The following is a 24,513-nucleotide window of genomic DNA, read 5'->3' on the forward strand; positions in this document are numbered from 1 at the left end:
CAGACAGGTCCTCATTCCTGGGGGGGGCCCCTCTACAGACAGGTCCTCATTCCTGGGGGGCCCCTCTACAGACAGGTCCTCATTCCTGGGAGGGCCCTCTACAGACAGGTCCTCATTCCTGGGGGGCCCTCTACAGACAGGTCCTCATTCCTGGGGGGCCCCTCTACAGACAGGTCCTCATTCCTGGGGGGGCCCCTCTACAGACAGGTCCTCATTCCTGGGGGGCCCCTCTACAGACAGGTCCTCATTCCTGGGGGGGCCCCTCTACAGACAGGTCCTCATTCCTGGGGGGGCCCCTCTACAGACAGGTCCTCATTCCTGGGGGGGCCCCTCTACAGACAGGTCCTCATTCCTGGGGGGGCCCCTCTACAGACAGGTCCTCATTCCTGGGGGGGCCCCTCTACAGACAGGTCCTCATTCCTGGGGGGCCCTCTACAGACAGGTCCTCATTCCTGGGGGGGCCCCTCTACAGACAGGTCCTCATTCCTGGGGGGCCCCTCTACAGACAGGTCCTCATTCCTGGGGGGGCCCCTCTACAGACAGGTCCTCATTCCTGGGGGGGCCCCTCTACAGACAGGTCCTCATTCCTGGGGGGGCCCCTCTACAGACAGGTCCTCATTCCTGGGGGGGCCCCTCTACAGACAGGTCCTCATTCCTGGGGGGGCCCCTCTACAGACAGGTCCTCATTCCTGGGGGGGCCCCTCTACAGACAGGTCCTCATTCCTGGGGGGCCCCTCTACAGACAGGTCCTCATTCCTGGGGGGGCCCTCTACAGACAGGTCCTCATTCCTGGGGGGGCCCCTCTACAGACAGGTCCTCATTCCTGGGGGGCCCCTCTACAGACAGGTCCTCATTCCTGGGGGGGCCCCTCTACAGACAGGTCCTCATTCCTGGGGGGGCCCCTCTACAGACAGGTCCTCATTCCTGGGGGGCCCCTCTACAGACAGGTCCTCATTCCTGGGGGGGCCCCTCTACAGACAGGTCCTCATTCCTGGGGGGCCCCTCTACAGACAGGTCCTCATTCCTGGGGGGGCCCTCTACAGACAGGTCCTCATTCCTGGGGGGCCCCTCTACAGACAGGTCCTCATTCCTGGGGGGGGGCCCCTCTACAGACAGGTCCTCATTCCTGGGGGGCCCCTCTACAGACAGGTCCTCATTCCTGGGGGGCCCCTCTACAGACAGGTCCTCATTCCTGGGGGGCCCCTCTACAGACAGGTCCTCATTCCTGGGGGGGCCCTCTACAGACAGGTCCTCATTCCTGGGGGGCCCCTCTACAGACAGGTCCTCATTCCTGGGGGGGGGTGGGCCCTCTACAGACAGGTCCTCATTCCTGGGGGGGCCCCTCTACAGACAGGTCCTCATTCCTGGGGGGGCCCCTCTACAGACAGATCCTCATTCCTGGGGGGCCCCTCTACAGACAGGTCCTCATTCCTGGGGGGGCCCCTCTACAGACAGGTCCTCATTCCTGGGGGGCCCCTCTACAGACAGGTCCTCATTCCTGGGGGGCCCCTCTACAGACAGGTCCTCATTCCTGGGGGGCCCCTCTACAGACAGGTCCTCATTCCTGGGGGGCCCCTCTACAGACAGGTCCTCATTCCTGGGGGGGCCCCTCTACAGACAGGTCCTCATTCCTGGGGGGGCCCCTCTACAGACAGGTCCTCATTCCTGGGGGGGCCCCTCTACAGACAGATCCTCATTCCTGGGGGGCCCCTCTACAGACAGGTCCTCATTCCTGGGGGGCCCCTCTACAGACAGGTCCTCATTCCTGGGGGGTCCCCTCTACAGACAGATCCTCATTCCTGGGGGGCCCCTCTACAGACAGGTCCTCATTCCTGGGGGGTCCCCTCTACAGACAGATCCTCATTCCTGGGGGGCCCCTCTACAGACAGGTCCTCATTCCTGGGGGGCCCCCTCTACAGACAGGTCCTCATTCCTGGGGGGGCCCCTCTACAGACAGGTCCTCATTCCTGGGGGGCCCCTCTACAGACAGGTCCTCATTCCTGGGGGGCCCTCTACAGACAGGTCCTCATTCCTGGGGGGCCCCTCTACAGACAGGTCCTCATTCCTGGGGGGCCCCTCTACAGACAGGTCCTCATTCCTGGGGGGTCCCCTCTACAGACAGATCCTCATTCCTGGGGGGCCCCTCTACAGACAGGTCCTCATTCCTGGGGGGGCCCCTCTACAGACAGGTCCTCATTCCTGGGGGGCCCCTCTACAGACAGATCCTCATTCCTGGGGGGTCCCCTCTACAGACAGGTCCTCATTCCTGGGGGGGCCCCTCTACAGACAGGTCCTCATTCCTGGGGGGCCCTCTACAGACAGGTCCTCATTCCTGGGGGGGCCCCTCTACAGACAGGTCCTCATTCCTGGGGGGCCCCTCTACAGACAGGTCCTCATTCCTGGGGGGCCCCTCTACAGACAGGTCCTCATTCCTGGGGGGGCCCCTCTACAGACAGGGTCCTCATTCCTGGGGGGCCCTCTACAGACAGGTCCTCATTCCTGGGGGGGCCCCTCTACAGACAGGTCCTCATTCCTGGGGGGCCCCTCTACAGACAGGTCCTCATTCCTGGGGGGCCCCTCTACAGACAGGTCCTCATTCCTGGGGGGGCCCCTCTACAGACAGGTCCTCATTCCTGGGGGGCCCCTCTACAGACAGGTCCTCATTCCTGGGGGGGCCCCTCTACAGACAGGTCCTCATTCCTGGGGGGGCCCCTCTACAGACAGGTCCTCATTCCTGAGGGGCCCCTCTACAGACAGGTCCTCATTCCTGGGGGGGGGGGCCCTCTACAGACAGGTCCTCATTCCTGGGGGGGCCCCTCTACAGACAGGTCCTCATTCCTGGGGGGCCCCTCTACAGACAGGTCCTCATTCCTGAGGGGCCCCTCTACAGACAGGTCCTCATTCCTGGGGGGGCTCCTCTACAGACAGGTCCTCATTCCTGGGGGGCCCCTCTACAGACAGGTCCTCATTCCTGGGGGGGGCCCTCTACAGACAGGTCCTCATTCCTGGGGGGCCCCTCTACAGACAGGTCCTCATTCCTGGGGGGGTCCCTCATTCCTGGGGGGGGGGCCCCTCTACAGACAGGTCCTCATTCCTGGGGGGGCCCCTCTAGCAGACCAATCCTCAGCCTTACAGACAGGTCCTCATTCCTGGGGCCCTCTACAGACAGGTCCCTCATTCTGGGGGGCCCCTCTACAGACAGATCCTCATTCCTGGGGGGCCCCTCTACAGACAGGTCCTCATTCCTGGGGGGCCCTCTACAGACAGGTCCTCATTCCTGGGGGGCCCCTCTACAGACAGATCCTCATTCCTGGGGGGGCCCTCTACAGACAGGTCCTCATTCCTGGGGGGCCCCTCTACAGACAGGTCCTCATTCCTGGGGGGCCCCTCTACAGACAGGTCCTCATTCCTGGGGGGCCCCTCTACAGACAGGTCCTCATTCCTGGGGGGCCCCTCTACAGACAGATCCTCATTCCTGGGGGGGCCCCTCTACAGACAGGTCCTCATTCCTGGGGGGCCCCTCTACAGACAGGTCCTCATTCCTGGGGGGGCCCCTCTACAGACAGGTCCTCATTCCTGGGGGGGCCCCTCTACAGACAGGTCCTCATTCCTGGGGGGGCCCCTCTACAGACAGGTCCTCATTCCTGGGGGGCCCCTCTACAGACAGGTCCTCATTCCTGGGGGGCCCCTCTACAGACAGGTCCTCATTCCTGGGGGGTCCCCTCTACAGACAGGTCCCTCATTCCTGGGGGGCCCCTCTACAGACAGGTCCTCATTCCTGGGGGGCCCCTCTACAGACAGGTCCTCATTCCTGGGGGGTCCCCTCTACAGACAGGTCCTCATTCCTGGGGGGGTCCCCCTCTACAGACAGATCCTCATTCCTGGGGGGCCCCTCTACAGACAGGTCCTCATTCCTGGGGGGTCCCCTCTACAGACAGGTCCTCATTCCTGGGGGGTCCCCTCTACAGACAGGTCCTCATTCCTGGGGGGCCCCTCTACAGACAGGTCCTCATTCCTGGGGGGGCCCCTCTACAGACAGGTCCTCATTCCTGGGGGGTCCCCCTCTACAGACAGGATCCTCATTCCTGGGGGGTCCCCTCTACAGACAGATCCTCATTCCTGGGGGGCCCCTCTACAGACAGGTCCTCATTCCTGGGGGGCCCCTCTACAGACAGGTCCTCATTCCTGGGGGGCCCCTCTACAGACAGGTCCTCATTCCTGGGGGGGCCCCTCTACAGACAGGTCCTCATTCCTGGGGGGGCCCCTCTACAGACAGGTCCTCATTCCTGGGGGGGGCCCCTCTACAGACAGGTCCTCATTCCTGGGGGGTCCCCTCTACAGACAGATCCTCATTCCTGGGGGGCCCCTCTACAGACAGGTCCTCATTCCTGGGGGGGCCCTCTACAGACAGGTCCTCATTCCTGGGGGGCCCCTCTACAGACAGATCCTCATTCCTGGGGGGTCCCCTCTACAGACAGGTCCTCATTCCTGGGGGGCCCTCTACAGACAGGTCCTCATTCCTGGGGGGCCCCTCTACAGACAGGTCCTCATTCCTGGGGGGGCCCCTCTACAGACAGGTCCTCATTCCTGGGGGGGCCCCTCTACAGACAGGTCCTCATTCCTGAGGGGCCCCTCTACAGACAGGTCCTCATTCCTGGGGGGGGGCCTCTACAGACAGGTCCTCATTCCTGGGGGGCCCCTCTACAGACAGGTCCTCATTCCTGGGGGGCCCCTCTACAGACAGGTCCTCATTCCTGAGGGGCCCCTCTACAGACAGGTCCTCATTCCTGGGGGGGCTCCTCTACAGACAGGTCCTCATTCCTGGGGGGCCCCTCTACAGACAGGTCCTCATTCCTGGGGGGGGGCCCTCTACAGACAGGTCCTCATTCCTGGGGGGCCCCTCTACAGACAGGTCCTCATTCCTGGGGGGGGGCCCTCTACAGACAGGTCCTCATTCCTGGGGGGCCCCTCTACAGACAGATCCTCATTCCTGGGGGGGGGGGGGCCCTCTACAGACAGGTCCTCATTCCTGGGGGGCCCCCTCTACAGACAGGTCCTCATTCCTGGGGGGCCCCTCTACAGACAGATCCTCATTCCTGGGGGGCCCCTCTACAGACAGGTCCTCATTCCTGGGGGGGCCCCTCTACAGACAGGTCCTCATTCCTGGGGGGCCCCTCTACAGACAGATCCTCATTCCTGGGGGGCCCCTCTACAGACAGGTCCTCATTCCTGGGGGGCCCCTCTACAGACAGGTCCTCAATCCTGGGGGGCCCCTCTACAGACAGGTCCTCATTCCTGGGGGGCCCCTCTACAGACAGGTCCTCATTCTTGGGGGGCCCCTCTACAGACAGGTCCTCATTCCTGGGGGGCCCCTCTACAGACAGGTCCTCATTCCTGGGGGGGCCCCTCTACAGACAGGTCCTCATTCCTGGGGGGCCCCTCTACAGACAGGTCCTCAATCCTGGGGGGGCCCCTCTACAGACAGGTCCTTATTCCTGGGGGGCCCTCTACAGACAGGTCCTCATTCCTGGGGGGGCCCCTCTACAGACAGGTCCTCATTCCTGGGGGGCCCCTCTACAGACAGGTCCTCATTCCTGGGGGGCCCCTCTACAGACAGGTCCTCATTCCTGGGGGGCCCCTCTACAGACAGGTCCTCATTCCTGGGGGGCCCCTCTACAGACAGGTCCTCATTCCTGGGGGGCCCCTCTACAGACAGGTCCTCATTCCTGGGGGGCCCCTCTACAGACAGGTCCTCATTCCTGGGGGCCCCTCTACAGACAGGTCCTCAATCCTGGGGGGGCCCCTCTACAGACAGGTCCTTATTCCTGGGGGGGCCCTCTACAGACAGGTCCTCATTCCTGGGGGGCCCCTCTACAGACAGGTCCTCATTCCTGGGGGGCCCCTCTACAGACAGGTCCTCAATCCTGGGGGGCCCCTCTACAGACAGGTCCTCATTCCTGGGGGGGCCCTCTACAGACAGGTCCTCATTCCTGGGGGGGCCCCTCTACAGACAGGTCCTCATTCCTGGGGGGGGGGGGGCCCTCTACAGACAGATCCTCATTCCTGGGGGGCCCCTCTACAGACAGGTCCTCATTCCTGGGGGGCCCCTCTACAGACAGGTCCTCATTCCTGGGGGGCCCCTCTACAGACAGGTCCTCATTCCTGGGGGTCCCCTCTACAGACAGGTCCTCATTCCTGGGGGGGCCCCTCTACAGACAGGTCCTCATTCCTGGGGGGGCCCCTCTACAGACAGGTCCTCATTCCTGGGGGGCCCCTCTACAGACAGGTCCTCATTCCTGGGGGGTCCCCTCTACAGACAGGTCCTCATTCCTGGGGGGCCCCTCTACAGACAGGTCCTCATTCCTGGGGGGCCCCTCTACAGACAGGTCCTCATTCCTGGGGGGTCCCCTCTACAGACAGATCCTCATTCCTGGGGGGTCCCCTCTACAGACAGATCCTCATTCCTGGGGGGCCCCTCTACAGACAGGTCCTCATTCCTGGGGGGCCCCTCTACAGACAGGTCCTCATTCCTGGGGGGTCCCCTCTACAGACAGATCCTCATTCCTGGGGGGCCCCTCTACAGACAGGTCCTCATTCCTGGGGGGGGCCCCTCTACAGACAGGTCCTCATTCCTGGGGGGTCCCCTCTACAGACAGATCCTCATTCCTGGGGGGCCCCTCTACAGACAGGTCCTCATTCCTGGGGGGCCCCTCTACAGACAGGTCCTCATTCCTGGGGGGCCCCTCTACAGACAGGTCCTCATTCCTGGGGGGCCCCTCTACAGACAGGTCCTCATTCCTGGGGGGTCCCCTCTACAGACAGATCCTCATTCCTGGGGGGCCCCTCTACAGACAGGTCCTCATTCCTGGGGGGCCCCTCTACAGACAGGTCCTCATTCCTGGGGGGCCCCTCTACAGACAGATCCTCATTCCTGGGGGGTCCCCTCTACAGACAGGTCCTCATTCCTGGGGGGGCCCTCTACAGACAGGTCCTCATTCCTGGGGGGCCCCTCTACAGACAGGTCCTCATTCCTGGGGGGGCCCCTCTACAGACAGGTCCTCATTCCTGGGGGGGCCCCTCTACAGACAGGTCCTCATTCCTGAGGGGCCCCTCTACAGACAGGTCCTCATTCCTGGGGGGGGGGGCCTCTACAGACAGGTCCTCATTCCTGGGGGGGCCCCTCTACAGACAGGTCCTCATTCCTGGGGGGCCCCTCTACAGACAGGTCCTCATTCCTGAGGGGCCCCTCTACAGACAGGTCCTCATTCCTGGGGGGGCTCCTCTACAGACAGGTCCTCATTCCTGGGGGGCCCCTCTACAGACAGGTCCTCATTCCTGGGGGGGGGCCCTCTACAGACAGGTCCTCATTCCTGGGGGGCCCCTCTACAGACAGGTCCTCATTCCTGGGGGGGGGGCCCTCTACAGACAGGTCCTCATTCCTGGGGGGGCCCCTCTACAGACAGATCCTCATTCCTGGGGGGGGGGGGCCCTCTACAGACAGGTCCTCATTCCTGGGGGGCCCCCTCTACAGACAGGTCCTCATTCCTGGGGGGCCCCTCTACAGACAGATCCTCATTCCTGGGGGGCCCCTCTACAGACAGGTCCTCATTCCTGGGGGGGCCCCTCTACAGACAGGTCCTCATTCCTGGGGGGCCCCTCTACAGACAGATCCTCATTCCTGGGGGGCCCCTCTACAGACAGGTCCTCATTCCTGGGGGGGCCCCTCTACAGACAGGTCCTCAATCCTGGGGGGCCCCTCTACAGACAGGTCCTCATTCCTGGGGGGCCCCTCTACAGACAGGTCCTCATTCTTGGGGGGCCCCTCTACAGACAGGTCCTCATTCCTGGGGGGCCCCTCTACAGACAGGTCCTCATTCCTGGGGGGGCCCCTCTACAGACAGGTCCTCATTCCTGGGGGGCCCCTCTACAGACAGGTCCTCAATCCTGGGGGGCCCCTCTACAGACAGGTCCTTATTCCTGGGGGGGCCCTCTACAGACAGGTCCTCATTCCTGGGGGGCCCCTCTACAGACAGGTCCTCATTCCTGGGGGGCCCCTCTACAGACAGGTCCTCATTCCTGGGGGGCCCCTCTACAGACAGGTCCTCATTCCTGGGGGGCCCCTCTACAGACAGGTCCTCATTCCTGGGGGGCCCCTCTACAGACAGGTCCTCATTCCTGGGGGGCCCCTCTACAGACAGGTCCTCATTCCTGGGGGGCCCCTCTACAGACAGGTCCTCATTCCTGGGGGGCCCCTCTACAGACAGGTCCTCAATCCTGGGGGGCCCCTCTACAGACAGGTCCTTATTCCTGGGGGGGCCCTCTACAGACAGGTCCTCATTCCTGGGGGGCCCCTCTACAGACAGGTCCTCATTCCTGGGGGGCCCCTCTACAGACAGGTCCTCAATCCTGGGGGGCCCCTCTACAGACAGGTCCTCATTCCTGGGGGGGCCCTCTACAGACAGGTCCTCATTCCTGGGGGGCCCCTCTACAGACAGGTCCTCATTCCTGGGGGGGGGCCCTCTACAGACAGGTCCTCATTCCTGGGGGGCCCCTCTACAGACAGGTCCTTATTCCTGGGGGGTCCCCTCTACAGACAGGTCCTCATTCCTGGGGGCCCCTCTACAGACAGGTCCTCATTCCTGGGGGGGGCCTCTACAGACAGGCCCTCATTCTTGGGGGGCCCCTCTACAGACAGGTCCTCATTCCTGGGGGGTCCCCTCTACAGACAGGTCCTCATTCCTGGGGGGCCCCTCTACAGACAGGTCCTCATTCCTGAGGGGCCCCTCTACAGACAGGTCCTCATTCCTGGGGGGGGGGCCTCTACAGACAGGTCCTCATTCCTGGGGGGCCCCTCTACAGACAGGTCCTCATTCCTGGGGGGCCCCTCTACAGACAGGTCCTCATTCCTGGGGGGCCCCCTCTACAGACAGGTCCTCATTCCTGGGGGGCCCCCTCTACAGACAGGTCCTCATTCCTGGGGGGGGGGGGCCCTCTACAGACAGGTCCTCATTCCTGGGGGGGGCCCCCCTCTACAGACAGGTCCTCATTCCTGGGGGGTCCCCTCTACAGACAGGTCCTCATTCCTGGGGGGTCCCCTCTACAGACAGGTCCTCATTCCTGGGGGGTCCCCTCTACAGACAGGTCCTCATTCCTGGGGGGGCCCCTCTACAGACAGGTCCTCATTCCTGGGGGGTCCCCTCTACAGACAGGTCCTCATTCCTGGGGGGTCCCCTCTACAGACAGGTCCTCATTCCTGGGGGGCCCTTCTACAGACAGGTCCTCATTCCTGGGGGGGGGGGGCTCTACAGACAGGTTCTCATTCCTGGGGGGGGGCCTCTACAGACAGGTCCTCATTCCTGGGGGGGGGCCTCTACAGACAGGTCCTCATTCCTGGGGGCCCCCTCTACAGACAGGTCCTCATTCCTGGGGGGCCCCCTCTACAGACAGGTCCTCATTCCTGGGGGGCCCTTCTACAGACAGGTCCTCATTCCTGAGGGGCCCCTCTACAGACAGGTCCTCATTCCTGGGGGGCCCCTCTACAGACAGGTCCTCATTCCTGGGGGGGGGGGGCTTCTACAGACAGGTCCTCATTCCTGGGGAGGGCCCCTCTACAGACAGGTCCTCATTCCTGGGGAGGGCCCCTCTACAGACAGGTCCTCATTCCTGGGGGGCCCCTCTACAGACAGGTCCTCATTCCTGGGGGGCCCCTCTACAGACAGGTCCTCATTTCTGGGGGGCCCCTCTACAGACAGGTCCTCATTCCTGGGGGGGGGGGGCTTCTACAGACAGGTCCTCATTCCTGGGGGGGGGGGGGGGCTTCTACAGACAGGTCCTCATTCCTGGGGGGGGGCCCTTCTACGGACAGGTCCTCATTCCTGGGGGGGGGGTCATGGTGTTCAGTGGGGCAGTAGTATTTTTATATTATCAGACAGGTCCTACTTCCGGGAACATTTTCCTATTCTTATTATTATTATTATTATTATTATTGGTAATTAGACAGGTCCCCATTGCTGGGAGCCCTCCTATTATTATTATTATTATTATTATTATTCTCAATAATATTACTCAGCAGACCGGTCCTCTTTGCTGGGAGACCCTGCCATGCAATTATTTTTATTATTATAAATATTAGACAGGTTCTCATTGCTGGGGAAGGTATTATTATTATTATTATTATTATTATTATTATTATTATTATTATGATGAATATTTGACACGTTCTTATTGCTGGAGATCTTTTTTTCATTATTAATATGAATTTTAGACAGATTGTCATTGGTTGGAGATACTATTTATGGTTATTAAATTTTAGACTGGCCCTTCCTCATTGCTGGGGAAATCTTTTTTTTTCTAATTATTAGACAGGTTCTCATTGCTGTGGATACGTTATTATTATTATTAGGTCCTCCATTATAATAATTGTTTTTATGATTAGACAAGTCCTTGTTGTCAGAGACCTCCTTCTATCAGAGATTAGACAGGTCCTCCTTGGTGGAGAGCCCCTTCTATCAGAGATTAGACCTGTCCTCGGTGGTGGAGACCCCCTTCTATCAGAGATTAGACCTGTCCTCGTTGGTGGAGACCCCCTTCTATCAGAGATTAGACAGGTCCTCGTTGGTGGAGAGCCCCTTCTATCAGAGATTAGACAGGTCCTCCTTGGTGGAGACCCCATTCTATCAGAGCATAGACAAGTCCTTGTTGGCGGAGACCCCCTTCTATCAGAGATTAGACAGGTCCTCGTTGGTGGAGAGCCCCTTCTATCAGAGATTAGATAGGTCCTCGTTGGTGGAGAGCCCCTTCTATCAGAGATTAGACCTGTCCTCGGTGGTGGAGACCCCCTTCTATCAGAGATTAGACCTGTCCTCGTTGGTGGAGACCCCCTTCTATCAGAGATTAGACAGGTCCTCGTTGGTGGAGAGCCCCTTCTATCAGAGATTAGACAGGTCCTCCCTGGTGGAGACCCCATTCTATCAGAGCATAGACAAGTCCTTGTTGGCGGAGACCCCCTTCTATCAGAGATTAGACAGGTCCTCCTTGTTGGAGACCCCCTTCTATCAGAGATTAGACAGGTCCTCCTTGGTGGAGACCCCATTCTATCAGAGCATAGACAAGTCCTCGTTGGTTAAGACCCCCTTCTATCAGGTCATAGACAGGTCCTCGTTTGGCAGAGACCCCCTTCTGTCAGAGCATAGACAGGTCCTTGGTGGAGACCCTCTTCTATTAGCGATTAAACAGGTCCTCGGTGGAGATCCTCTCTATCAGAGATTAGACAGGTCCTCCTTGGCGGAGACCCACTTCTATTGGAGATTAGACCGATCCTCGTTGGCGGAGACCCGCTTCTATCAGAGACTAGACAGTTCCTTGTTGGCGGAGACCCGCTTCTATCAGAGATTAGACAGGTCCTTGTTGGCGGAGACCCGCTTCTATCAGAGATTAGACAGGTCCTCGGTGGAGACTCCCTTCTATCAGAGATTAGACAGGTCCTCGTTGGCGTAGACCCCCTTTTATCAGAGATTAGCCTGGTCCTCGTTGATGGAGACTCCCTTCTATCAGAGATTAGAAAGGTCTTCGTTGGCGTAGACCCCCTTCTATCAGAGATTAGATTGGTCCTCTTTGGTGGAGACCCCCTTTCTTTTAGAGATTAGACAGGTCCTCGGTGGTGGAGACCCCCTTCTATCAGAGATTAGACAGGTCCTCGGTGGTGGAGACCCCCTTCTATCAGAGATTAGACCGGTCCTCGTTGGCGTAGACCCCCTTCTATCAGAGATTAGACAGGTCCTCGGTGGTGGAGACCCCCTTCCATCAGAGATTAGACAGGTCCTCGGTGGTGGAGACCCCCTTCTATTAGAGATTAGACAGGTCCTCGATGGTGGAGATCCCCTTCTATCAGAGATTAGACAGGTCCTCGTTGGCGTAGACCCCCTTTTATCAGAGATTAGACCGGTCCTCGTTGGCGTAGACCCCCTTCTATCAGAGATTAGACGGGTCCTCGTTGGTGGAGACCCCCTTCTATCAGAGATTAGACAGGTCCTCGGTGGTGGAGACCCCCTTCTATTAGAGATTAGACAGGTCCTCGATGGTGGAGATCCCCTTCTATCAGAGATTAGACAGGTCCTCGTTGGCGTAGACCCCCTTTTATCAGAGATTAGACCGGTCCTCGTTGGTGGAGACCCCCTTCTATCAGAGATTAGACAGGTCCTCGGTGGTGGAGATCCCCTTCTATCAGAGATTAGACAGGTCCTCGTTGGCGTAGACCCCCTTTTATCAGAGATTAGACCGGTCCTCGTTGGTGGAGAGCCCCTTCTATCAGAGATTAGACCGGTCCTCGTTTGGTGGAGACCCCTTCTATCAGAAATTAGACGGGTCCTCGTTGGTGGAGACCCCCTTCTGTCAGAGATTAGACCGGTCCTCGTTGGTGGAGACCCCCTTCTATCAGAGATTAGACCGGTCCTCGTTGGTGGAGAGCCCCTTCTATCAGAGATTAGACCGGTCCTCGTTGGTGGAGACCCCTTCTATCAGAGATTAGACAGGTCGTCGTTGGTGGAGACCCCCTTCTATCAGAGATTAGACAGGTCGTCGTTGGTGGAGACCCCCTTTTATCAGAGATTAGACCAGTCCTCGTTGGTGGAGAGCCCCTTCTATCAGAGATTAGACCAGTCCTCGTTGGTGGAGAGCCCCTTCTATCAGAGATTAGACCGGTCCTCGTTGGTGGAGACCCCCTTCTATCAGAGATTAGACAGGTCCTCGGTGGTGGAGATCCCCTTCTATCAGAGATTAGACAGGTCCTCGTTGGCGTAGACCCCCTTTTATCAGAGATTAGACCGGTCCTCGTTGGTGGAGAGCCCCTTCTATCAGAGATTAGACCGGTCCTCGTTTGGTGGAGACCCCTTCTATCAGAAATTAGACGGGTCCTCGTTGGTGGAGACCCCCTTCTGTCAGAGATTAGACCGGTCCTCGTTGGTGGAGACCCCCTTCTATCAGAGATTAGACCGGTCCTCGTTGGTGGAGAGCCCCTTCTATCAGAGATTAGACCGGTCCTCGTTGGTGGAGACCCCTTCTATCAGAGATTAGACAGGTCGTCGTTGGTGGAGACCCCCTTCTATCAGAGATTAGACAGGTCGTCGTTGGTGGAGACCCCCTTTTATCAGAGATTAGACCAGTCCTCGTTGGTGGAGAGCCCCTTCTATCAGAGATTAGACCAGTCCTCGTTGGTGGAGAGCCCCTTCTATCAGAGATTAGACCGGTCCTCGTTGGTGGAGACCCCCTTCTATCAGAGATTAGACAGGTCCTCGGTGGTGGAGATCCCCTTCTATCAGAGATTAGACAGGTCCTCGTTGGCGTAGACCCCCTTTTATCAGAGATTAGACCGGTCCTCGTTGGTGGAGAGCCCCTTCTATCAGAGATTAGACCGGTCCTCGTTTGGTGGAGACCCCTTCTATCAGAAATTAGACGGGTCCTCGTTGGTGGAGACCCCCTTCTGTCAGAGATTAGACCGGTCCTCGTTGGTGGAGACCCCCTTCTATCAGAGATTAGACCGGTCCTCGTTGGTGGAGAGCCCCTTCTATCGGAGATTAGACCGGTCCTCGTTGGTGGAGACCCCTTCTATCAGAGATTAGACAGGTCGTCGTTGGTGGAGACCCCCTTCTATCAGAGATTACACAGGTCGTCGTTGGTGGAGACCCCCTTTTATCAGAGATTAGACCAGTCCTCGTTGGTGGAGAGCCCCTTCTATCAGAGATTAGACCAGTCCTCGTTGGTGGAGAGCCCCTTCTATCAGAGATTAGACCAGTCCTCGTTGGTGGAGAGCCCCTTCTATCAGAGATTAGACCAGTCCTCGTTGGTGGAGACCCCCTTCTATCAAAGATTAGACCAGTCCTCGTTGGTGGAGACCCTCCTCTGGCTCTCCTGTATTGGTGAATTCCCGGCATAGCATGGAGTGGCGCAGAGCTCTCCCATCCTCCGCACCGAGGCGTCATTTATTAATATTGATGCTGCTTTTCTTCATAGAGCTCCAGTGCTGTGCAGACAGGGGGGCCCTTTCATTGCTCCCTCTTTGTGGTGAAAGATTGTACATGGCTGTGGCCTTCGCTGCCGCCGCCGCTGCTAGAACGTGGGACTGCTGTTGCTATAACGACGAGCCTCTTCCTCTCCAGGTTTTTTTTTCATTAGTTGGGGTTAGGGGCCCCTTTTTCTGAGAAGAAGGTAGAGCCACTTGTGGCCGGTGTGTCGGGGGATGTCTGGCGAAGGGATGCAGAACGAGAAGGCGCTTTCTTTGTGGAGGTTCTTCATCATTTCTCTCCGGCCTGCTGCAACTTTCTACTCCGTCTAATTCCAAATGCTTCTCGTTGTGTCAGCCATGCCGAGGATCCCATTTACCAAAACTCCTCCGAATAGAAGCGTGACGTACAACGCCGGCCGTACCCTTCATATCCCTATATAATAATTCTCACCGGGGGGTATATTCTAATCCTCACTGCGGGGGGGGGGGGGTATATACTGATCCTCACTGGGGGGGGGGGGTATATACTAATCCCCAGGGGGAATATATACTAATCCTCACCGGGGGGTTGTATACTAATCCTCACCGGGGGGGTATATACTAATCCTCACTGGGGGGGGGGTATATACTAATCCTCACCGGGGGGGGTATATACTAGACCTCACTGGGGGATATATACTAATCCTTACTAGGGGGGAGGTATATACCAATCCTCACTGGGGGGGAGTTTTATACTAATCCTCACTGGGGGGGAGTTTTATACTAATCCTCACTGGGGGGGAGTTTTATACTAATCCTCACTGGGGGGGAGTTTTATACTAATCCTCACTGGGGGGAAGGTATATACTAATCCTCACTTGGGGGGGTATATACTAATCCTCACTGGGGGGGGTATATACTAATCCTCACTGGGGGGGGGTATATACTAATCCTCACTGGGGGGGGGTATATACTAATCCTCACTGGGGGGGTATATACTAATCCTCACTGGGGGGGTATATACTAATCCTCACTGGGGAGAGTATATACTAATTCTCACCGGGGGGGATATATACCAATCCTCACCAGGGGGGGGGGGGCTATATGCTAACCCTCACCTGAGGGGCTATATGCTAACCCTCACCTAGGGGGGCTATATGCTAACCCTCACCGTGGGGGGGGGGCTATATACTAACCTTCACCGGGGGGGGGCTATATACTAACCTTCACCGGGGGGGCTATATACTAACCCTCACTGGGGGGGGGGGGGCTATATACTAACCCTCACCGGGGGGGCTATATACTAACCCTCACTGGGTATATATCTGTGGAGAGTATCTACTAATCCTCACTGGGTGTGTGTGTATGTGTGGGGAGGTAAGGTATATACTAATCCTCACTGTGGGTATATATATCAAGGTGGGAGTATATACTAATTCTGACTGGGGGTATATCTGTGGGGGGATATATACTAATCCTCACTGGGTGTATATTTGTGGGGGGGGGGTATATACTAATCTTTAGTGTGTGTGTGTGTGGGCAGGGGGGTATAGGCAAATCCTCTCTGAGTGTATATCTGTGTGGGAAGGGGGTATATACTAATCCTCACTGGGGGTATATCTGTGGGGGGTATATACTAATCCTCACTGGGGGTATATCTGTGGGGGGGGGAGGGTCTACTAATCCTCACTGGAGGTATATCTGTGGGTGGGTATATACTAATCCTCACTGGGGGTATATCTGTGGGGGGGGAGAGGGTATACTAATCTTTACTGGAGGTATATCTGTGGGTGGGTATATACTAATCCTCACTGAGTGTATATTTGTGGGGGGTATATACTAATCCTCACTGGGGGTATACAGTATATATGTGGTGGGTATATACTAATCCTCACTGGGGGTATATCTGGGGGGTATATACTAGTATTGTGGAGGATCACCGGCAGGTCTCTGTGGTATGGTGGAGGATCACCGGCGGGTCTCTGTGGTATGGTGGAGGATCGCCGGCAGATCTCTGTGGTATGTTGGAGGATCACCGGCAGATCTCTGTGGTATGTTGGAGGATCACCGGCAGATCTCTGAGGTATGTTGGAGGATCACCGGCAGATCTCTGAGGTATGTTGGAGGATCACCGGCAGATCTCTGTGGTATGTTGGAGGATCACCGGCAGATCTCTGTGGTATGTTGGAGGATCACCGGCAGATCTCTGTGGTATGTTGGAGGATCACCGGCAGATCTCTGTGGTATGTTGGAGGATCACCGGCAGATCTCTGTGGTATGGTGGAGGATCACCGGCAGATCTCTGTGGTATGGTGGAGGATCACCGGCAGATCTCTGTGGTATGGTGGTGGATCACCGGCAGATCTCTGTGGTATGTTGGAGGATCACCGGCAGATCTCTGTGGTATGGTGGAGGATCACCGGCAGATCTCTGTGGTATGGTGGTGGATCACCGGCAGATCTCTGGTATATTGGAGGATCACCGGCAGATCTCTGTGGTATGGTGGAGGATCACCGGCAGATCTCTGTGGTATGTTGGTGGATCACCGGCAATCTCTGTGGTATGGTGGTGGATCACCGGCAATCTCTGTGGTATGTTGGAGGATCACCGGCAGATCTCTGTGGTATGGTGGTGGATCACCGGCAGATCTCTGTGGTATGGTGGAGGATCACCGGCAGATCTCTGTGGTATGGTGGAGGATCGCCGGCAGATCTCTGTGGTATGGTGGAGGATCGCCGGCAGGTCTCTGTGGTATGGTGGAGGATCACCGGCAGATCTCTGGTATGTTGGAGTATCACCGGCAGATCTCTGTGGTATGTTGGAGGATCACCGGCAGATCTCTGTGGTATGGTGGTGGATCACCGGCAGATCTCTGGTATATTGGAGGATCACCGGCAGATCTCTGTGGTATGGTGGAGGATCACCGGCAGATCTCTGTGGTATGGTGGAGGATCACCGGCAATCTCTGTGGTATGTTGGAGGATCCCTGGCAGATCTCTGAGGTATGGTGGAGGATCACCGGCAGATCTCTGTGGTATGGTGGAGGATCACCGGCAATCTCTGTGGTATGTTGGAGGATCCCTGGCAGATCTCTGAGGTATGGTGGAGGATCACCGGCAGATCTCTGTGGTATGGTGGAGAATCACCGGCAGATCTCTGTGGTATGTTGGAGGATCACCGGCAGATCTCTGAGGTATGGTGGAGGATCACCGGCAGATCTCTGTGGTATGGTGGAGAATCACCGGCAGATCTCTGTGGTATGTTGGAGGATCACCGGCAGATCTCTGTGGTATGGTGGAGATGGTGACTATAGGTCATACTCTTGAGGACCATCGAGATTTACTCCCAACTGCCAACCAGTCTCCAGTTCTAGCGTCACATTCCAGGTGTGACTCTGATTGGTGGCCATGATCTGGCTGTTCTTGATACTGATCATTCATAGGAACAGACAAATCCATTCAGAATTCAGGTAGCAGTCAGTCCAGTCTAGGAACCTGGTGACCAGTTCAAGGATCCTGGAGATGGCCTCCATTTACATCTGGTACCACCTAGGGGTGCACTGATACCGGTGTTTACAGTTGAGTACGAGTACTAATACCTTTTGGGGTGTGATTTGAGCCCATACAAAATGAATGGGTTAAATTCGCACTGTGAATTCACAGGAATGCTGTGCAATTTCTATCTGAATCACATGTGGTTTCCCGCACCGCACCAGCTTGGACCCAGGATTGTCATAGTGATTTCACCCTGGGTTCACACAGGAACGATGTGGGGGAAACTGCATGCGATTCGCACCACATTCCTGTTTACATTGCATGCAGTTCTTTGCTCTGTAAAATTTAAGCCCATTCATTTGGTATGAGCTCAAATCGCACCCCAAAGATATCGCTACTTGATGGTAATAAAAACGCTCAGTGCGTCCCTAATCACCAGCTGTATTTCTGATGTCATATGCCATGGCTTTGTGACCCCAGACCTGTCAGGCTTTGGGGGTGTCGCAGTATCAGTCTGATGAACTGTCCTCAGACTTTCACATTCCAGCTGCCCTTATCCAGGGAAGACTTCACTCTGATTGGTCAAAGAACGTGAAGACCTGAATGTAGTGCTACCCCTGAAGCTTCATCATAGACGTCTGGTCACAGTGGTGGATGCAGATACCTCTCGAAACCTCGAAAATAAAGTATGAAATGTCCAGCTGAACATCCCCAAATATCACTTAGTTTAGTCCCGGAAGAATAGGACACGACCTACCAGTCCTGCTGGACCCCTTACAAGGCCAGACTGGATGGCCTGACACCTCAAATCTGACCATTTATGGTGATAGCTGGTCTGACACATGTGGGGCCCAGTTCCAGAATCCCCTTTTTTAGTTGGGTTGACCATACAGACCGAGGGAAGGCTTTGCTGCTCCATATTTCAGCACAGATATTTGTCAGCCTGGTAGGTTGGTTGTCCTTACATAGGACAGTCACTGGCAGAGAAGACCTAAGATGACCTTTGTCTTCAGATAACCTGCTCTGTATGCTAAGGAGAAATCTTCCACGCATGTCTTCTCCTTGTCGTATCCTCGGTGATGACAACGAGCTTCTCCTATTTCTTCTCCTTCAGTTTTTCTTGGAAAACCTTTCCTTACGTCTTTTAGGATAATCGCAAACCATTACCTGTTAACCTTTCAGCAATTCTGAACCGTCCTGTGTTCTCCCAGGGAGATGACTCCGCCCTCAAGGCTCTTATCTTGGGCTACAGAACAATCACTTTCTATGTTGTGGAGGGAAGGAGAGGGGGAGGGATTCACTAGTTTAGCAAAAAATGGCAGGTCAGGGCTGACACCATTTTTTTGTCATGCCAGTCCACAACAGGAAATTCAGAGCAGAGCAGATTTCTGGCGGATCAGTAGGTAGATCTTTGTATTTGCAGGGTCTTTAATGGGATAAAATGTGTGGGAGGGGGGGTGTCCATGTACTGCAGAAAGAGCTGTTCTCTTCTGTCCATGGTAGGCTGCGCTCCGCATCATTGGGGTTGTCGTTTTATAGCCAATCAGAACTGACAAGCTGTGTGTGTAATGTAAGCATTGTGGCATTGGTCACATGGTCTGTGCCAGTGGGAGGATTCACTGATCAGTTGCAGGAGCTGATTGGCTTCCAAATTGATGTCATCTCTCCAAGAGCTTTAGGTACAGAAGACAGAACCAATATGTTGGGCCCCTTGTGTTACCAACCTCTAAAGGAAGATCCAGCTTTGATCTTTGAAAGAAGCTATGATAATCAGACGGCCACATTTGTATTTGATGCATCCAAGTTTGTACTTAAAGTCTATCCATACACCAAACTCTTTTCTTTAGTTTTAGAATGGGAAAAGGTTAGAACCCCTGTCAGGCCTTCCTTCTATGCCAGGTTCTGTTGCAGAGATTTCCTCTTTCTTTTTTGCTGGGACAACCTTCCTACCAAATGGGAAGTGAAGGAATCTCTCTGAATGCAGTAAAAGCTGATAAGAAGTCTTATGCTTCCCCATTCTATCCAAAAGTAGCTCCAAAGTCATGGCTTTAGATGGACTTTACATAGTATCCAATAGTCCCGGATTTGCTGTTACAGTCCCGTTTTCCGGTCAGGTGTCCCGCTGTGTCTATGTCCCACAATGTATCCCAGCATTGAGGCCCTGTCAGTACTGTATCCATATGTGAATATAGGACTGTTCTCTCTGTTTTTGGATATAGTAGGGAAGGGGGAGATCCGACATAACCGGCAGTGAGGGATCATCTCACCTTATACATGTGTCCTCATTGGGACCAATAGAAATGAAAGGATGGATAAAGCTGTGGTTCCCTACACTACCTAATGCAAGAAAAAACATTTGGACTGTTGTGCTTTGTGCTACTGGTTGCGTTCCTTGTCATTGCTTTGTTTTTATTTTTTTATCTATATCCTTCTCCTCTCTCCCCCTCCATTGAGTAAGCGTCCCACTGCCTGCGTGTATCAATGATACATCTGCATCTACAATTGTATCCTGGCCAGTCTTTCCCATCCTCGGGATCGCATGTTATCTGTATCTCCTCAGACATGTCAAAGACGTTGGCTTCAGGCACCTGTCATCCAGAATCTACTGGCATCCATGCAACCCCACGGTGTTTCTCTAGTGTGGACCATAATAATAAATCATCCCTGAAGGTAAAATACATTTTTTATGGTAATATGGCGATGCTACACAGAGGTCTTTGATGCTGCAGTTTTGTAACTAAAAATATCATTGTGTTTTTTCCATGTCGGGGTGGAAAATGCTGTTAGTGCTCTATCCTCTTCCCTTCCCCACAGTTAATTGTAATCTGGATATGTACTGGTAGGAGCAATTTAAGTATCTAGAGAAGTTTTTACACAATAAGCTGTGGGTGACTTCTGGTTTGTAGGTCTGGAACACTTCTGGTTTTTAGATGAGGGTCCCTTCTGCAGGACACTTCTGGTGTTTAGGCCTGGGACACTTCTGGTGTGTAGGCCTGGGACACTTCTGGTGTGTAGGCCTGGGACACTTCTGGTGTGTAGGCCTCTGGTGTGTAGGCCTGGGATACTTCTGGTGGGTAGGCCTGGGACACTTCTGGTGTGTAGGCCTGGGACACTTCTGGTGTGTAGGCCTGGGACACTTCTGGTGTGTAGGCCTCTGGTGTGTAGGCCTGGGATACTTCTGGTGGGTAGGCCTGGGACACTTCTGGTGGGTAGGCCTGGGACACTTCTGGTGGGTAGGCCTGGGACACTTCTGGTGTGTAGGCCTGGGACACTTCTGGTGTGTAGGCCTGGGACACTTCTGGTGGGTAGGCCTGGGACACTTCTGGTGGGTAGGCCTGGGACACTTCTGGTGTGTAGAACTGGGACACTTCTGGTGTGTAGGCCTGGGACACTTCTGGTGTGTAGGCCTGGGGCACTTCTGGTGTGTAGGCCTGGGGCACTTCTGGTGTGTAGGCCTGGGATACTTCTGGTGTGTAGAACTGGGACACTTCTGGTGTGTAGAACTGGGACACTTCTGGTGTGTAGGCCTGGGACACTTCTGGTGTGTAGGCCTGGGACACTTCTGGTGTGTAGAACTGGGACACTTCTGGTGTGTAGAACTGGGACACTTCTGGTGTGTAGACCTGGGACACTTCTGCTGGGTAGAACTGGGACACTTCTGCTGGGTAGAACTGGGACACTTCTGCTGGGTAGAACTGGGACACTTCTGCTGGGTAGAACTGGGACACTTCTGGCTTCTTCCAGGCTGAGAGTACACCGATCTGTAGGTCAACGCGCAACCCATTTATAGATCATTTTCTGCAGAATGTGAGGTCAGCACTTCTGGACATGACTAAGGCCTCTCCAGCCCGTGTTATACCCAGACAGTCCAGGGGAGTCACGTGGGATTCACTGGCTGTTATTGATTTTCTGGCCCACGTTGACCATCATTGTGTTGTCTGTGCTGTGAAGCCGAGCAACTGCTCTTCCTGCATGGCGAGTGACTGTCTTCATGATGATTATCTCTATTTAGATGGCAGCACATGTTCTGTACTACAGGCTCCGCTTTAAACCAAGGAACAGAAATATACCACTCATTAGATATGGTGACTGCATTTGTTTTCCTTTTTTAAGCTATTTTGCCTATATTATTACCTGGCAATCCTGCCAGGCACTCCCCTCCAGACCTAGGATGACCACGCTCACTGTACTGTACCTATAGAGGAGCCGCATTTCAGGCTGCTCTCCTCACTTGGGCTGCAATCACCCCCCCCCCCCCTCCCCTCATCACTATGAATGTGGTCCTCAGGCTTCAGCACTTTGTGTCACTGACCCACACCATGTATGCAGTTTCAGGTCACAGCCAGACAACTAGCATTTCTAGAAGGATGTGTCGCCAACGGCAGCCTCCATATTTCCCCGGTTAGTGTATAGTGTTCAATCAGATGGATACTCAGAATTCAATGTATAGAAGAGATGAAAGGAGAAGTCAGGGTCCAGTCTGTAGAATCTCAGGAGGACAGGGAATGCGGCTTCCACTGAGAATGATGGGTAAAATGGTGCATTGTTTGCCTGGCTCCTGGTATTATTCTCCGGCTTCTAGACAATGGACATCCGATCAGACTTCTGGCTGATGTAGAACTGTTTGCATTCAGCTTTGGGTCTGTTGTATACCGTATTGCTGCTGGTATACAGGGGATCATAATGTAAAAATGAGTCTGCAGTAGTGATTAGAAATTGTGATTCGAGTAGTGATTACAATTAGTGATTAGAAAAAGCCAACCCTGAGATTGGTCAGCCTGGAGGTATCATCAAAGATCTAAGGTTATCTTGTGACATGTGTATGGAGTTCTATTATCCCCAGTTATCAGAGTGACCTCCAAGAATGTCTCCAGGTCCTCTCTGCTGCTATAGAGAGCTTTGTAGATGTAAGGAGTTCTGTATTCTGCTTGTATCCTCTGCTTCCCTCAGTGATGAGATCCTCCTCCCCTCCATGGGTTGGAATGCTGAGGGTTAAGCTGTGCATTTCTCTGGCAGAGGCAGGATTGGGCCCGCTTTCTGTGTGAGGCCTGGAGGAGCAGGAACTGACCCTGGAACCTGCTGAGATCTTCATATCTGACTAAAAATAAACAGCGGCTTTCATAGCATTCCTCATCTCTGGATTAACGCCTTCAATGCTGGCCCAGGCCTACCGCACAAACCCGCTGTGGGGATGTTCTATGGAATGCAGGGATGTGCCCATGTATATGGGGAACAAATTTATACTTGTGTTCTGAGCTTTTGATTATTGTCACGAGGGGTGGACTGATCACATCCTAATGCCTGATCAGGACAGTATGTGTGTTTTATATCATCTACACATCATGTACCACTGCCACACCTAGAAGGACCCACAATGTACGCTGTACATAGACTGACCAATATTGGACATAAACCCAGAATGAGCCCCATTATACATGTACCCAGAATGACCCCTATTGTACATACATACACCTGGAATGACCCCCCCCCCCCTTGATCGTACATATAGAATGATCCCTATTGTACCTGTACCTGGAATGACCCCCCTTGAACGTACACCTAGTATGACCCCATTGTACCTGTAACTAGAATGGCCCCCATTGTGCTTGTACCTAGAATGGCCCCCATTGTGCTTGTACCTAGAATGGCCCCCATTGTGCTTGTACCTAGAATGGCCCCCATTGTGCTTGTACCTAGAATGGCCCCCATTGTGCTTGTACCTAGAATGACCCCCATTGTGCTTGTACCTAGAATGACCCCCATTGTGCTTGTACCTAGAATGACCCCCATTGTGCTTGTACCTAGAATGACCCCCATTGTGCTTGTACCTAGAATGACCCCCATTGTGCTTGTACCTAGAATGACCCCCATTGTGCTTGTACCTAGAATGACCCCCGTTCGACATGTACCTAGAATGACCCCCGTTCGACATGTACCTAGAACGGCCCCCTTTGGACACCTAGAACGGCCCCCGTTGGACGTACACCTAGAACGGCCCCCGTTGGACGTACACCTAGAACGGCCCCCGTTGGACGTACACCTAGAACGGCCCCCGTTGGACGTACACCTAGAACGGCCCCCGTTGGACGTACACCTAGAACGGCCCACGTTGGACGTACACCTAGAACGGCCCACGTTGGACGTACACCTAGAGAATGATCCATACAGTATGATGTTCTGATTTATAGGGTTCACCTTCATAATGCAGCATCTTTTGTTCCTGTGTATGTATTGGGCACTTGGATGGTCATTGGATGGTCACGCTTCGTTCTCATGTGGGAATGAAATGAAAAAAATAATTGTGCTGCTATAAATCCTAAAATGACCTGTACTATGAATGTTTAAACTCTATAGATCGATAGATCTAGTATTTTTTGTGTGTGTGTGTGTGGGGGGGGGGGGGGGTGGTAAGAATCATGAGAAATAAATGTGATGTAATTTGGTTTCTGAGCCCTGATGGGTGAAATATTTTAGTTGGTGACCCATGTAGACATCTTGGTGTTTGTAAGGTCTGCTTTAGAACAATGTTGTCTTTTCATAACAGCTTTCTCTGTCTTGGTAGTGGGGTGTATGGCCCAGCTCTCTGTCTTGGTAGTGGGGTGTATGGACCAGCTCTCTCTCTATCCTGGAAGTGGGGTGTATGGCCCCGCTATCTCTCTGTCTTGGTAGTGGAGTGTATGGCCCAGCTCTCTCTGTCTTGGTAGTGGGGTGTGTGGCCCAGCTCTCCCAGTCTTGGTAGTGGGGTGTATGACCCAGCTCTCCCAGTCTTGGTAGTGGGGTGTATGGCCCCGCTATCTCTCTGTCTTGGTAGTGGAGTGTATGGCCCAGCTCTCTCTGTCTTGGTAGTGGGGTGTGTGGCCCAGCTCTCCCAGTCTTGGTAGTGGGGTGTGTGGCCCAGCTCTCCCAGTCTTGGTAGTGGGGTGTATGACCCAGCTCTCCCAGTCTTGGTAGTGGGGTGTAAGGTCCAACTCTCTCTCCGTATTGGTAGTGGGGTGTGTGGCTCAGCTCTCTCTCTATCCTGGTAGTGGGATGTATGGTCCC

The 24,513-nt window shown here is 55.0% G+C and overlaps 1 protein-coding gene across 1 annotated transcript in view; it reads left to right on the forward strand.

The window, feature by feature from the left end:
* The first annotated feature begins 14,022 nt into the window (after positions 1-14,022).
* Positions 14,023-24,513, forward strand: part of ZNF362 (zinc finger protein 362) — a 34,062-nt gene continuing 23,571 nt past the window's right edge. The window contains exon 1 of the mRNA XM_082274190.1: positions 14,023-14,153. The gene's annotated coding sequence lies outside the window, so the exon portion shown is untranslated. The remainder of the gene's footprint in view (positions 14,154-24,513) is intronic.

This window comes from Pelophylax lessonae (genome assembly GCF_965119305.1).
Source record: "Pelophylax lessonae genome assembly, chromosome: 12".
Classification (NCBI taxonomy): Eukaryota; Metazoa; Chordata; class Amphibia; order Anura; family Ranidae; genus Pelophylax; species Pelophylax lessonae.